The sequence below is a fragment of the Camelus bactrianus genome, chromosome 15, assembly GCF_048773025.1.
Source record: "Camelus bactrianus isolate YW-2024 breed Bactrian camel chromosome 15, ASM4877302v1, whole genome shotgun sequence".
NCBI classification, from domain to species: Eukaryota; Metazoa; Chordata; class Mammalia; order Artiodactyla; family Camelidae; genus Camelus; species Camelus bactrianus.
The window spans coordinates 70,548,325-70,562,400 of record NC_133553.1 but is presented as its reverse complement, the minus strand read 5'-3'; the positions used below and the strand labels follow the sequence as shown (position 1 = coordinate 70,562,400).

Genomic DNA, 14,076 nt, shown 5'->3' with positions numbered 1-14,076 from the left:
ACAAGCACCACATCCAACAAGGAAATGGTGGTGAGGAAAGCAGTCAGCCAAAAAACTGGAACAGTTTGCTACAAATAATTTCTCCACTGAAATTTCAAAAATAAAATGAAAGTGATGCAATGCTGCACTGCCCTCACGTGAATGGGCTTCCTCCGGTGCTCGACAGTTCTGTAACCCCGAATGAGAGACTCAGGAGAATCAGCATGGCTCCTGGGAGTCCCCAGGTGACTGCCCACCAGCACGCTGACCACCATCACATCTGCCAGGGTTGAATTGCAGAGAATAGACCAACTTCTAAAAGGCACAGGAAATGTTGGCAAGGGAAAAAATGGCTGCAGTCAGTCCTGGGACAGAGGCCCTGACAGCAGAGGCCAGAAGGCTGCAGGTGAACTGGAGTGTCCCTGGGGAAGGAAGGGACCAAAAGGAAGCAGATCTCAATTCTCTTCTCTCTCTCCATTGGGTAGGAGAGATAAAGCCTGCATCATTCTCACCTGGAACTGTGGGTTATGGCTGGCAGAAGTCCTACCGACACGGAATGATTATTCAAGACTCTTTGGGAAAAGTCCAGAAAAAGAGAAGGTGTAGGGAGCCAACTCCACGAGCCTCTCAAATGCTCCTATATTTACTGTGTATAACGAAAGGAAAAAGTCATTAACAGTTGTGTGATAGTAAGTAGGAACTTGAGGAAAAACGGGAGGAGACAGAGATTGTAGAATCCACAATGAGTACAAAGGCTTAGTGTATCTTTAGGGAAGTCACGGGGTGAGGGGAATAAGATACATTCTTTAGATATGTGAATTACAAAGCAGACCACGAGACCAGCCAGGTCCTTGTTTTGGGGATAATAGACTATCTAAAAGCACACAAACCCAGCTTTTATAGCTGAGGGCCTGGGTCCTTGCTTTGAAATGAGCAGAGTGCTATCTAAAGCATCAACTATGCAAGCAAAGCATTGTCTCTGCTTTTTAAGGCAAGGAGACAAGTGTGAGGATGCACATGCTCCTGCTTGCAAAGCAGTTACTAAGCACACATTTTTCTTCTGAACATTGACAGGCGGCTGGGGTCTGTTACAAATTGTTAACCTAATCTTGGGCTCCCACATGTAACCATTATGGAACCATTATGGAGGACACCCTAGGATAACAAATCCTAGCTCTGGGTCTTTTCCTGTCAGCTTCAGGCACTCTAGCAGGATCTAGACACATCCCTGAATAACGATCCCACAGAACCACCCAGACTCTTAACTCCTGGCGCTTGAAACTTAATTTTAGATCTACACAACTTAACAAAGAAAAGTTTCAGAAATAGAAGATATTACATTCTTTTATATCTCATCCTATGAACTAATTTTTCTGATTGCTCTAAGCTGCTTCTAATTGGCAAAGTACCTAATTCTGCAGGTGAATTCAGTACTTTCCATTGGGCATAACTTGCCAGTTTGGGCTGGCTGAATTCTATTGGTCAAATACTGATACACTTAATTGATTTCATTGTTCATCAGTTTCAGCCGGGAGTAGAGGGAGTGTCACTCTTTTCCTCAGCCCACCCTCAACTCTTTTCTCATCAGCAACTCAGGCCTCCTGAATTTAAAAGAAAGAATTTGTTTCCCTTCTACGCTTTCCAGAAACCCAACAGGAAACATCAGCCTGGAGAAAGAATTCAACAAAAATGTTAAAACAAAAATCTATAAAACCTGAAGCAACTCCATCTCCGAATCATGATACACAATGACATGAAAGTAAGTGTGTCAAGCACAAAACATGCGTGAGCCTGACCACCTGATTTCTATTCTTCAAAGGAAGGAAGGTTTTCATAATTTTTATTATCACTCTTTCTCATTGCTTCTGATTAAGCCAAAAATTAGTTTATGAAATAATTAAGCACTGCAATAACAGATTTTTGTTGTATCAATTATAGAAGGCATTCAGAGGGGATAGGAAAACCCACCTTTGTAAAAAATGTAAAATTTATTCCCCTGTTAAGAACACGTATACAAAATGCAACAGAGAATTCAAATTCTTGCGGAGAGGAGCAAAAGCCACAGAATCAAACAAAGTCATTACTATGAGTCAATTCAAAATTCACTAGAAAAGCATGCTCAAAGCATTCAAAGAATGTTAAAGGCACACTGCAAACCATTCACTTAATGATCTGCAGGCTAGAGGAAGCATTTCCCTCTTTAACAGACAACAGAAATCAAAAGGGTGCCCCTCCAAACAAAGACGAAAGATCAATCAGGTTTTTAACAGTTCTGATAAATCAGCATGTTCTAAAGAACAAAATTCAGAAATTTTAAACATTCATTCAAACCACAATGAAACAAGCACTTAAAAAAAAAAGAAAAAAACCCCAAAGAAACTAAGCACATTGATCATGCACTTGGATCAATGAGAACGTCTTTTACCCTTCGAAGAAAGAACAGGCTATAGCCTTTTACTTGAAAATTAACACTACTATAAAGATAACTCCTAAAACGGATTTCATCATTCATGTTGCCTTGAAAACTCTGAGGCAGTTGTATCTTATCAGAAAAGCAATTCTGAGTCATAGTATGTTACAATTCAGCGCCATTTTGCTTTAGAATAAAAGAAAAAAGAAAGCTACTGTTCCTCAAATCCTGCACAAAGTGTGAAGGGCCACCCTGCCTCTTTCCCCTCCTGTTTTCAAACCTGATGCTCCCCAACCCTTCTGAAACAAGTGTGAGAACATCATATTCCCACCAATATAACAAATGACTAAAGAATTTCAATTTACTTGTGTAAATATATGCCTACATCTTGAACTGGAGGAGGAAGGTATCAGAGGGCTACATGGAACTTATTTCTACCTTCGTGAAATCACACACAAACACGTTCACACAGACACAAACACATACACACTGAATTACTGAGCACTTCACAAACTTAGGAATTCCAACTTCTAGAAGATAACTTTGCAGTTAGTTTAAAATACAAAACTGTCAAGTTTGAAAGACTTGATCATCTGCTAAATCATCCAAATATCAATGAGACCCAATTTGCCTTCTCTGTAGAATGTAATTTCCCATGATGTCAAAGCAGATCCTAAGAAGTGGTGTATCCAAGACTCGTGTTTATCACTATCTATGATCGTTTTTAAACAAGTAAACAGATTGAGAAAGGTAAGTCCCAACATTTATTCTTATTGAAATAGCATATGTATTCAATTGTCTATACAGAAAATAGGTCCCATGATGGTGTTTAAGAGCTATTTTGTGTATTGCAATATTTATTTTTAAGTGCAGACAAGGAGGGTGGGTATTACTCAGTTGTAGAGCACCTGCTTAGCATGCACAATGTGCTGGCTTCAATCCCCAGTAATTCCCCCCCCCCAAAAAAAGTGCTTATTTAAAAATAAGAAAAAAGTTATAAAAAAATGCAGACTAAAAACCACTGCAATGTAGAAGCCAGAACTATAATAAAAAACATGTGTTTCTATCAAATACTGACTATATGTCAAACACAGGGACAACCACAAATCACCCCTGACAACCATCACGTGTGGTTCTCAGCAACCCTTCTAAGTAGACACGGATGAGAAGCCCAGCACTGCGGATGAGGAGACGGAGCTCGGAGGACCCAGGGACGCTGACCGTCCTGCTCCCCGTGACAACAAGTCAGCCCAGGACAAGTGCTGACAGAGCTGCAACGAGGGGACATGCAGCTGCGTGGAAACTTCAGGGGCTGGGAGACCTAGAAAACACGAAAAATTGTTCAGTGAAAAACCAGCTCAAATATATTACACTGTGCCACATTCTTTAAAAAGGGAACATGACTGAGACCTTTTTGATGCCTAAATGTCCTTTATGCCTTCATCAGTTATATGCCCTCTCAGCGTTACCAGTGATGGCCTGGACCCCTTATGAAGTGCACTCAGATGGCAGAGCTTTTAAAGCTGTTTTATGAAGTTTGTAAGACTCTGTCTATGCCTCACACAGGCGGTCATCCATCACTTCTCACCGGTGTGGACGTACCACCTGAAATCACTCCTTTCTGCTTTTTAAAATCCCTTCATCTAATCCAGACTTTTCAACAGCAAAGAATCAGCTCAACCACAGACAGTGAACAGCTTTTCACCAAATGGACTCGAACAGCTCATCGGACTACCTGGAAGCCCTTTTCTTCTATTAAACCCACTTCTGGGTACTTCATCATTTTCTGATTGGTGGACTTGGCCGCTGACTGGCCTACTCAGAGAGCTCCCAGCCTCACATCCGGGGGTGGGAGAGGACCCTGCTCTTGGGAGAAATCAGTGAGGAAGGCGGACATCCTCCAGTCAGGACTGCACGTGTAGAAGTGCCACAACATGCTCAGAAATTATACCGTCAGCACCTCTGGGCTCCCATGGACTGGTTTCACATTAACCAAACACACGAGACACTGATGCAAGAAAACCAGAAACTTAACTTTTTAATGTAACAGAATATGTGAAACTATGAACCAGACTGAAATATCAGAGTTCAACCATGAGTACAGTTTCTCCTCCACGGCCTAACCACGGGCAGGCAGTAACATGGCAAACATGGACAGAAGCAGAGCAGTAAGGATTTCTAGATTAACTCAATGGACTAAATTTCTGTTATACCAACAGATCTACTGCCTGGAAAACAACGCTAATCACGGTGCACTCTTCATGGACAGTGGCCGAGACACGACTGTGAGCAACTGTGTGAATCTCCTTTCTCTGTCCTTTCTGGGCTTACTGATGCACAGATGTACAGAGATCCAGGGATGCAGATACCTCTAAACACCCAAAGCCCATCCCTGGGAGCCTCAAAACCAGACAGCCAGAGTTTAAATACCAGCTCTGCCACTTACTAGCTCTGTGACCTTGGCGAACTTACCCTCTGTGTGCCTCAGTTTCCACACTGTAAACCTGGGATAAAAATCAAACATTCCTTACTCCATTGTTGAGAAGATTGAAGGATTCATTTCTGTAAAACTCTCAGAAAAGAATGTAGCACATTATTGGTGCTCAACAAATGTCAAATTAATATTAAAGTGATTTACAAGTCCCCTTTCTAATCATCTTCTGTGTTTCCTGGCTAGACTAAGTCCCAAAGAAAATCCTTATTTCTCCTTTTATAAACTCTTGGGGAGCACCCTTCTGTTCCATACCACCACCTGTTTAAACTGAGGGAGGGGATGCCTCCTCCCCACTCCTCTTGGCCACGGAGAGTGCTTCTCCACACCACAGACCCATGGCTCACAGCTAGCCCTCGTCACACTAACAGGGTGAGGTGTGAGTCCGGAGAGACAAGCAGGGTATGTGAAACCGTTCCTTTCCTTCCAGTGCTGGCCACACTTGGGAAGCACTCGGGATGCTCAGCTCCATGGCAGGACAGCCCTGTGCATGATGGAGCAGGTCCTCTCAAGGGAAGGCTCGCTGTGGCCCAGAGTTACCTGGGACAGGGTGAGTCTCTACTTCTGGGACACAGTATAATGACACGCATTTTCCCACAGCCCTGAAGTTCATGGAGAACGTGGCTTCATCAGTAACAAAGAAGACATTTATCGCCTGCCTAGTCTTTTGTGTCATCTCTCAGTTGGCTGCTGGAGGCAACATGTGTATAAGTATTGGATCCCCTTAAGCCCCAACATATTTGAAGTAAGAAAAAATTCTGAGGCTTAACGTTGGTTCAGGGCGACTGTGTAACATTTCTGACTTTGCTGATGCTAAATTATGGATATAGGAACTATGGAACCTCCTCAAATATCTTTCATCATAAAACCAGCTTTCCTTATTTTCCTGTTTCTTAGTAATTGCCAAAGACTATCAAATGATGGCTTCTCACAAAACAGTAGCTAAAGTTTACGAGCCCTCTTGACATACCCACTGTGGTAAACAGTTTACATAATTACTAATTCTCACAATTCTACAAAGCAGATATGAGCATCCCCATCTCACAGACGAGGGAAATCTCAGAACGAACTGACTTAGGCTCACGTGGCTCAGTGGCAGCGCGTGCACGCAAAGCCAAGTCAAAAAACTACACCCCTTCGTATATGTACCAAATCTCCTACCACCAATTAACACACAGCGGCGGGGTCAATACTCAGGGAACCCAGTACACTTTTCAGCTTTAAGGTGCTCCAGAGGCCACTTCTAGCTGTTTTATAAATTCCCGGCTCACTGGTTTCTAGCACTGGAAGAAAAGTCCGAATTTGCCATTGTTTGCACAGCAAGTCTGAGATGTTCACAGCGCGATGACAGAATAAAACTAAGATATAAGGAGAATAATTTTTCCAGGTAGACAGACATAATGGAGACTGTGCTATTCTGAAGCATTAAGCAAAGAAATCAAAATAAAATAACGTTGTTTAAGCTTTCTTTAACAAACAGGAAAATTAAGACGGTAAGAAAGTGCAACAGAGCCACCTATGGCTAAAAAGACCTTCCAGGTTACCGGGAAACATGCAACACAAAATTGCCTGTAGGATCAGAAACGAGAATCAGATAACTAAAAGCTTCTGTAGCACATACTGCACTTTGTTTTGGGGTAAGGGAAGGGTATTCAGTATTTAATCTGATATTGCTAATACTCCTGAATATAAACAAAAGACATAGGCTTATGGAAACTCATCTTAGAGGAGGAAAGAAACCAGTCCAGCCTCTTCAGTTTACAGAAGGGGAGACTGAGACCTGGGATCTGTCCTCCTGGCAATCGGCAGCAAAGCTCTCCTAGGCCTCATGTCTTGCACTGTAGCAAAAACCAACAGATCTTTACTAGGCCTATAATCATAAAATAACGTCTGTATTTTTCCAACAGTAGGTAATCTAAGTATCTTGCAAAATACTTCTCAAAGAGCCAGGAAATTGTAAAAGTTTGTTGAAATACAAAAAGATTTATTTACATATTAAAAGAGCATGAGATTTATTGTATTAAAAAAGTTACATGTCAAATCAATGTTTTGATATTTTAAACCTGTTAAAAGTGCAGAAAAAAAATCAAAATTTTCTTTAATCACAAAAGACAGAAGATTATTCCCTGAAAATGATAAATGTGGATTTTTCTAAACTTAATGGATCTGGTCAGAATCCACGAATTTAAATATCTGAGTGGATGTTACACGGCAACATGAATTCTGAGTTGTAACAATACACATTCTGTGTAAATAATCTTCAAGGTCGTCTGCTTAAGGCAATTTAACTAGTCCCTGTCTCAATAGAATGATAAAGATTTCATTAAAACTTCATAGTGCACTAAAAAAAATAAATCAATCCTTGTTACTTTAAGCCATATTCATATATAACATATATATACATATTGAATATGCATCAGAAATAAGCCACCCCCTTTAGTATTCAGAGTTGATCCTTCTAAAATACCTGTCATTGTGACAGCATATTTTTATTAAGCACCCCTTGGGTGCTTTGTGTACAAGGCGTCTAACTCTCACAGTTAGACAAGGAAAACGATATTACTCAAATTTCACAAATGAGGAAATGTACTTAAGCCATAAAAACAACTTACCTATTCATCATCAGGAAAGAAAAGAGTAATGATTTTACTTACAATATTCACTGACAATCTTTTCTTCCATACTAAGACTACATAAAACCAATTCAGTCTTTCTAAGTATTTCTGTCAATAAGGGCCAATAGAGAAAAGCAAGTAACATCACTAGCAATGATTGGACTTTCAAAGCCCATTTCTCTTTTGCACTATAATTATTTTTAATGTTTTTTTTTTAGTGCTCACAGAGCACTAAAATTTAAAAAAAAAATTAACTTTTAAGTCATTACCTGAGAATAAAACTTTTGTAAAAATGTACAATTTTAATTTATGCCACTCTGTCTCACATTCTCACTGGTGTCTCTCCTTTGAAGTCCTCATCAGGCTGAGATCACTAAAATTGGCCATTTATGGAGTCACAGGATTTCGGGAAAACACTCAACGGGAGGCTGATTACAGGAGCAATTAAAAATGCATCCTGTGCAGCCAGGGTTCCAGCACTGAGCTAGCCACAGCCAGCTGTGTGTAATTTGGGACAAGCTGCTCCATCTCTCAATCCCTCAGCTGCAAAAAATGAGACACTGATACCTACCCTCAAACACCTGCTATGAAGTAAAACATGAGGAAAGCATTTTAGCCTTAGGCAGGTGTCCACTCAGAGCGAGTTTGGTCATTATGATGATAAGGATGGCTGTTAATAAATTAAGCTAGACCAGAAAGTAGAAATCACCATAAAGGAGAAACATTTAAATCAATGAGCATTTTCTTTTGGATGGATTGCAGAATATTTTATTGATTTTTTTAATAAACCAAGATTTGTCCATTAATAATAGATTTACAGGTTCATGGACAAGTCTCCAGAAAAAGAATTAGAGGCCTCTAACTTCTGAATACTAAGAAAGTAAAGTTTAGAAAGAATTATGGGGGAGATTATACCTCATTTGGGAGAGTATGTGCTTAGCATGTATGCGGCCCTAAGTTCAGTCCCCAGTAACTCCATTTAAAAACTTTTTTTTTAAGAAATGGAGAATTAAAGCAAAAAGATGGAGGAATACAGAATTTTTTTAGAGACTCAACTCAGACTTCTGATGGGGAATAAAACATCCATTTCTCAGAGGAAATCTTGAAAACTATGTAAACTGGATCTGAGATGTCTAGTCTTTTAACATTATTCAAGAATTCATATTACCAAGTCTTAAAACTACCTGATAACCCACAGTGGTGATAATGATCATAACAGCTGCCAACACGGATCGAGCTCCGGCTAGGAATGCTCTGTTCTGACATCTCTGCTCCTGAGGCCTCACCAGGCTGAGAGCACTTACTTCGGACATTCATGAGCATCTCGTGTAAGTCCTCAATTTGTGCTTCTCACTCCCCCCTCAACAGGCCCTCTGAGGGAAGCACTGTTATCATCTTCCCCACCCGCAGTTAAGGCCACTAAGGCACAGAGACTAAACCCGATCCAGGTCAGACTGGCATTAAAGGACGTGTGTATTTCTGCTGTTTTACTTTTTACAAAGGAATCTGAGATATCAATTCAAGGGAGACTGTTAAATAATAAAGTCTGTCTGGTCTCCACTTCAAAGAGCAGATACTGTAAATTCCTGATGTAGGATGAGGCTGCCACCACAAACTGACTCAGCTTGAAATTAATATCCAAGATGAAGCAGCGAATACAAGTAAATATTCACGATTGTCAACTCCGCTCTCGGGTCTGGGCCCTTCACTGCCTGAACGTCAGTGAAATCCCCACCCAGGTCAGGGAGGGAAGCGCGGCTCTTCCAGGTCACACCCAGGCTTCAAGGGCTGTTTCCCCTCACAGACTGTCGTCAACGATTAAAAAGCTCTCAAGATTTTTACACCATGCAAAACTGAAAGATATTTCTGCAGATGGAGCACTTTCTCGGGCTTAAACCTTTTTTGCCTACACTCAGCAAGGGGGAGAAAGAAACATGACTCTGCAAAGTGTCTGAGCCTCACCACTCACAGGAGTAGAATTGCCTCAGCACAAGATGACAGTTCACATTGCAGGGTGAGAACAAAATAAAGCCGCCCCAACCACAGGCACTCCCAGAGACAGTGCTCAGCAGTCTTCTGCACACTCACGGTTGTGCAGCCCTCACCACCATCTATTTCCAGAACACTCCATTATCCCAGAAGAAACCCCCTGTCACTATCAGTCATTCCCTAATCCCCCTCCACCCAGCCCCTTGCAACCATCACCTGCTCTCTGCCTCTGCATTTGCTTATTCTGTGCATTTCAGATCACTGAAGTCAACAATATGTGGCCGTTTATGTCTGGTTACTTTCACTTAACGTGCTATTATCAAGGCTTTTCCATGTTGAAGAGGTATCAGCATCTCTCTCTTTTTTTTTTTTTTGAAAATGTTAAAGTTTATTAGAAGGTGGTAAGTACTATCAAAAAGAGTAGAGTGGAGCATAAGGGGTGGGGATTCAAAGGGAAAAGTGTGGGTTGAGCAGTCAGGGTGGACTTCCCAGAACAGCTGGACTTTTTCATCTTCCCCTTTATTTTTTTTTTCCTTTTTATTCACCCTTACGTATGAATAATGTTCCACTACATGGAGATACTACATTCAGTTCATCCATTCAGCAGCTATATATGGATGACATCCAGAAGAATGAGTGTAAGATGTGACTAGCAGGGATGGCATTTAAGCAAAGGGCAATATGTGCTTTAAAAAAAAAGCCAACAAACAGAGGCACAAGGAAATTCAGTCCTTTTCTGAGCAAAGTGCATGCTTGCTTCGGCAGGACTACCGTGCAGGGCTGGGGAGGATATTGGCAGGAATCACGGGGAGGGAGTCACCTAAGAAGACTCCCCACCGATATCAACTCAGCCAATTCTCCTCCCTCATGTTTCTAGGTTTCTCTTATTTCATGTAATAGCACTTTAACTACACATCTGATCATGTGCATCAGACCACCTTACCTCGAAGCCACAGAAAATCATTCACTGACCGGAGCAGCTCCAGGACAAAACTGTGATGGACCAGGGAGTCCTACAGCATCCCAGCCTGCTGGCACAAACCCCACATGTGCCTTGGTGATGTCCAGAAAATAAAATGCATGGAAATATCTCACTGCTGGTTCACAACATCTGCCCCCAAATTGCCCCAAAATCATGCTGGCAAAGAACTACTCAACCCTCTCACTACAAAAAAAAAAAAAAAAAAAAAAGCTAAGAAGGCAAATTTAGGCTCTGCCATCGAAAACCAGCAACCATCAATGCCAGTATCTGAGCAGGAATGCTCCTGACTTCAAAAACCACTGCGCACTTATTTTTCAAACGGGAAAGCATATATGTATTCCACGCAGATGTTATTACAGTAGGATTTTTATTTTCGAAATTTCCAGTTCAACATTAGCACAAGAAAGATTATGTTTCAGCTTTTAAAAAACTCAATTATCTTCCACTTTCTTAATTTTGAACCTATTATTATTTTAAAAATGGAGCTATGCTTCATATTATAAACCAAGTGTTTGGCTTCTGCAAACAAAACTTTTATGACCTCACTATTTCAGAGCAAACTTTAATGATGTTTTGAGAGGTGGGGCCTGGGGCGCTAACAGCCCTTTAAATACTGACAAGGATGTGCTATTAAGTAATGCAAAGGCTCTAAGTCCACATTAACTAGGAAACCAAAGAAACTACACCAAAGCCTTACTTTATCATTTTGAAATATTCCTATTTTTTGAATATTAAATTTCTTAAAAGATATGATTTTTTTGAGAAAGACAACAGCTGTATTAAATTTCCTCTCACCAAGAAAGCAATCTTTATCAAGAGTAAAAACCCCTATGGAAATTCAAAAGACAGGACATTTCTAGCTAAGTGAACATGCAGATCTGAAGACAAACATAAATCCTATCAGATCTCACTTGGACGAGCTCAACAAAGTCCTGGGCTACCCTGGAACTTAGCTGTTTTCCAAATGTTGGCTGAGCTAAGATCATCACACAAGGCAGGGAAGAAGAGAAGAGGAAAGTCCACCTGGCGGCCTCCGTTTTCTTCAAGCCAAAAGGCGCCGCAAGGGCGGCCCAGCTAACAAGCCCTCCCCATAAGGAAATCCGGCATCCACACTGCCCCTGCCGTCCCCAAGCAGCCCCAACGACCCTCTCCCACTTGTGGCCTCCCAGCCTGTGAATGGTCTTCTAATGTCACTCCCCAGTTGGTGGCAACCCCCCCTTCCCCGCTACACACACACACACACACACACACACACACACACACACACGCGGAGCCAAGGCAGCCTTCCCAAAGCATAAATTTGATTACATCACCCCACTTCAAACCCTTCAGCGGCTCCCTGGTAGAGTTCTAGCCCCACCCCCGAACCTGCTCGCCCATCCTCACCTCAGTACCCAGGTCCCCAGTGACCTCAGGGGCCCCCTGATCTGCTCCTACTTCCCACTTGCCTCCAGGCTCATTTTGACTGTTTCTCAAGGAAGCCTTCCCTCCCTCCAAAATCCGCAATTTGTTCCTCTGTTCCTAGAACATTCTAGGCTAAGTCAACTTCTGACACTGCTAAGCTCCCAAGGAATATTTTGCTTACAAATGTGGGTCCAACCTCTCTCCCCTAGACACTCAGAAGTGTGCATGTTATGAATAAATGAATGATGGGGTGGGTCTCAAAGGGACAGCCAGACCTGCTCTCGTCCGCCCCGACATTTCTTACTGTAGAATATCAGAAGCAAATCCAGAAGTACCTTTCCTGAGGGTCACTTCCTGCTGACACCCTTCACTGCCTCCTCTGTCAGTTCTAGTAAAACCCAAGCTCTTCGAAAGCCCTCCACCCCAGGCCCTCACCAGTGTCCTCCCCAGCAGGGGCACCCACAACCCTGGACCACACATGGCACTCTCCCCGAGTCCCCACCGCACAAGCCTCCAGGCCTCTACCCGGGCTGCTCTGCCACATGAGCCACAGTCTTCATGCTTTCTACTGGCTGACCCTTACTCTGTCTTCACAACTGAATGTAGAGCCCATTTCTTCCAGGAAGCCCTCTCTGATAATATCCTTTAGGTCTTGGCAGGGCTCCCTCTATAGCAGCACTGCATGGGGACCAACTGGGTGTTTGCTTGCTCCTTTGGGACCACGACCTATTGGGGGCCACGTGTGAAGGAGTGAGAGATTACAAGAGGGGTGGGAGAAGCAAAAAGCAAAAATAACAGCTGAAGTCCCAAATTCAAGGATTCTTTCTCAGAAAAAGAATAAAATATTTCACATGTGTGCAATTTGGCTACTATTTTTGTTGCTTGTGGAAAGCAAGGACTTGGTGTTCTAGTCCAAAACCTAGGTTACATGCAAAGAAATGTATATATTCATATCCAAAGGAAACCAGAGCTGCTCAACAACAGTTTGCAGTCAGAATTGAAAGGAATTTTGATAAAGGCAATGTCTCTCTCTCTCTCTTCTTTCTTTTCTGGCATCATATAATTTTAGAAGTATTTGCGTGACTAAGAGATGGCTACAGCCCGTGATTCTGCACTGGAGAGTTTGGGCTGAGGAAGCCCAGATTACATTCACTGTGTAAATGCAATCACACCAACAAACTGACAAGCGCCCTTTTGGAGGAGCTGATGTTCCAAAGCAGGCAAACTTATGCAGTAAGAAAACTCTAAATAAAAAGTAAGAAATTCAATGTTCTGTACTCAATTTCATTAGCTATATGGGCCATTACCTGATAGTATATCTTGTCTAATGAAACCCAAAAATAAATTGTGAACGTTGATTTTCTTCATCTGACTCTTTTATGCTAAATTTGGATATCAAACCCACAATCCATACGGACAGCTCAGGCCTATGCTGCAGCACAGCTACATCCCGTAGAAGAAAGTCTATCAAGGGAGAATTGGAAAGTTTCCCTTCAGAAGCTGCTAAGTCTGGTTTTGCTCCTGTACATCATTTGCAACCACTTCATCGTCAAAGGAGTAAGACCTTACCTCTGTGGGGCGTAAAGCACTGCGGTGCTTCTGAACAATCAAAGAACACAGAGCTTTGTGAATCAGTCCTGAGGCATTTAAATCGTACTTTTTCTGAAAGGCCCCAAAACTGACCCACTTCACCATTTCACGTACAACAGTGAGGTACCGGAATTAGTAGAGAAAACACGCCCTTGAAGTCTGACAAGACCCTGCTTGAATCCTGTTACAGCATTTACTACCCTCTAAACGGACCAATAACTTAACCCCTCTGAGAAGGCTTGCCAATCCGCAAAAGGGGGCTGCCACCGCCCACCTGGGAAGCATGGATGTGAATGCAACACGCAAGTAGGGCGGCCGACTGATACCTGACACGGGGCCTGGCTAGTTTCCCTCCGCTGCCCTTGTCCCCCTTTAAACTTGTGCGGTTTACCCGGTACCAAATGCCCGGAATAGACTGCCCGAATATTCTGTGTATCCCTGGATACATGCCTTACCCTTAGGAGGCCAGAAAAACAACTGCCTCCTCCCCAGTCACTATCAATGTTCTTAAGAGTCTGGATTTTTTTAACCTCTATTTTGCAGGGAGACTATTCCAGAATTTTTCAAGCACCATTCTCCAGGTTGGCTCCTCTCCCAGCGCCCATCCCTTCTGACC

General features: G+C 42.4%; 1 long non-coding RNA gene across 1 annotated transcript in view; it reads right to left on the bottom strand.

The window, feature by feature from the left end:
- LOC141573363 (uncharacterized) overlaps positions 1-609 on the bottom strand; it is a 37,882-nt gene extending 37,273 nt beyond the window's left edge. The window contains exon 1 of the long non-coding RNA XR_012499064.1: positions 492-609. This is a non-coding gene — a long non-coding RNA (uncharacterized LOC141573363). The remainder of the gene's footprint in view (positions 1-491) is intronic.
- Positions 610-14,076: the final 13,467 nt, after the last annotated feature.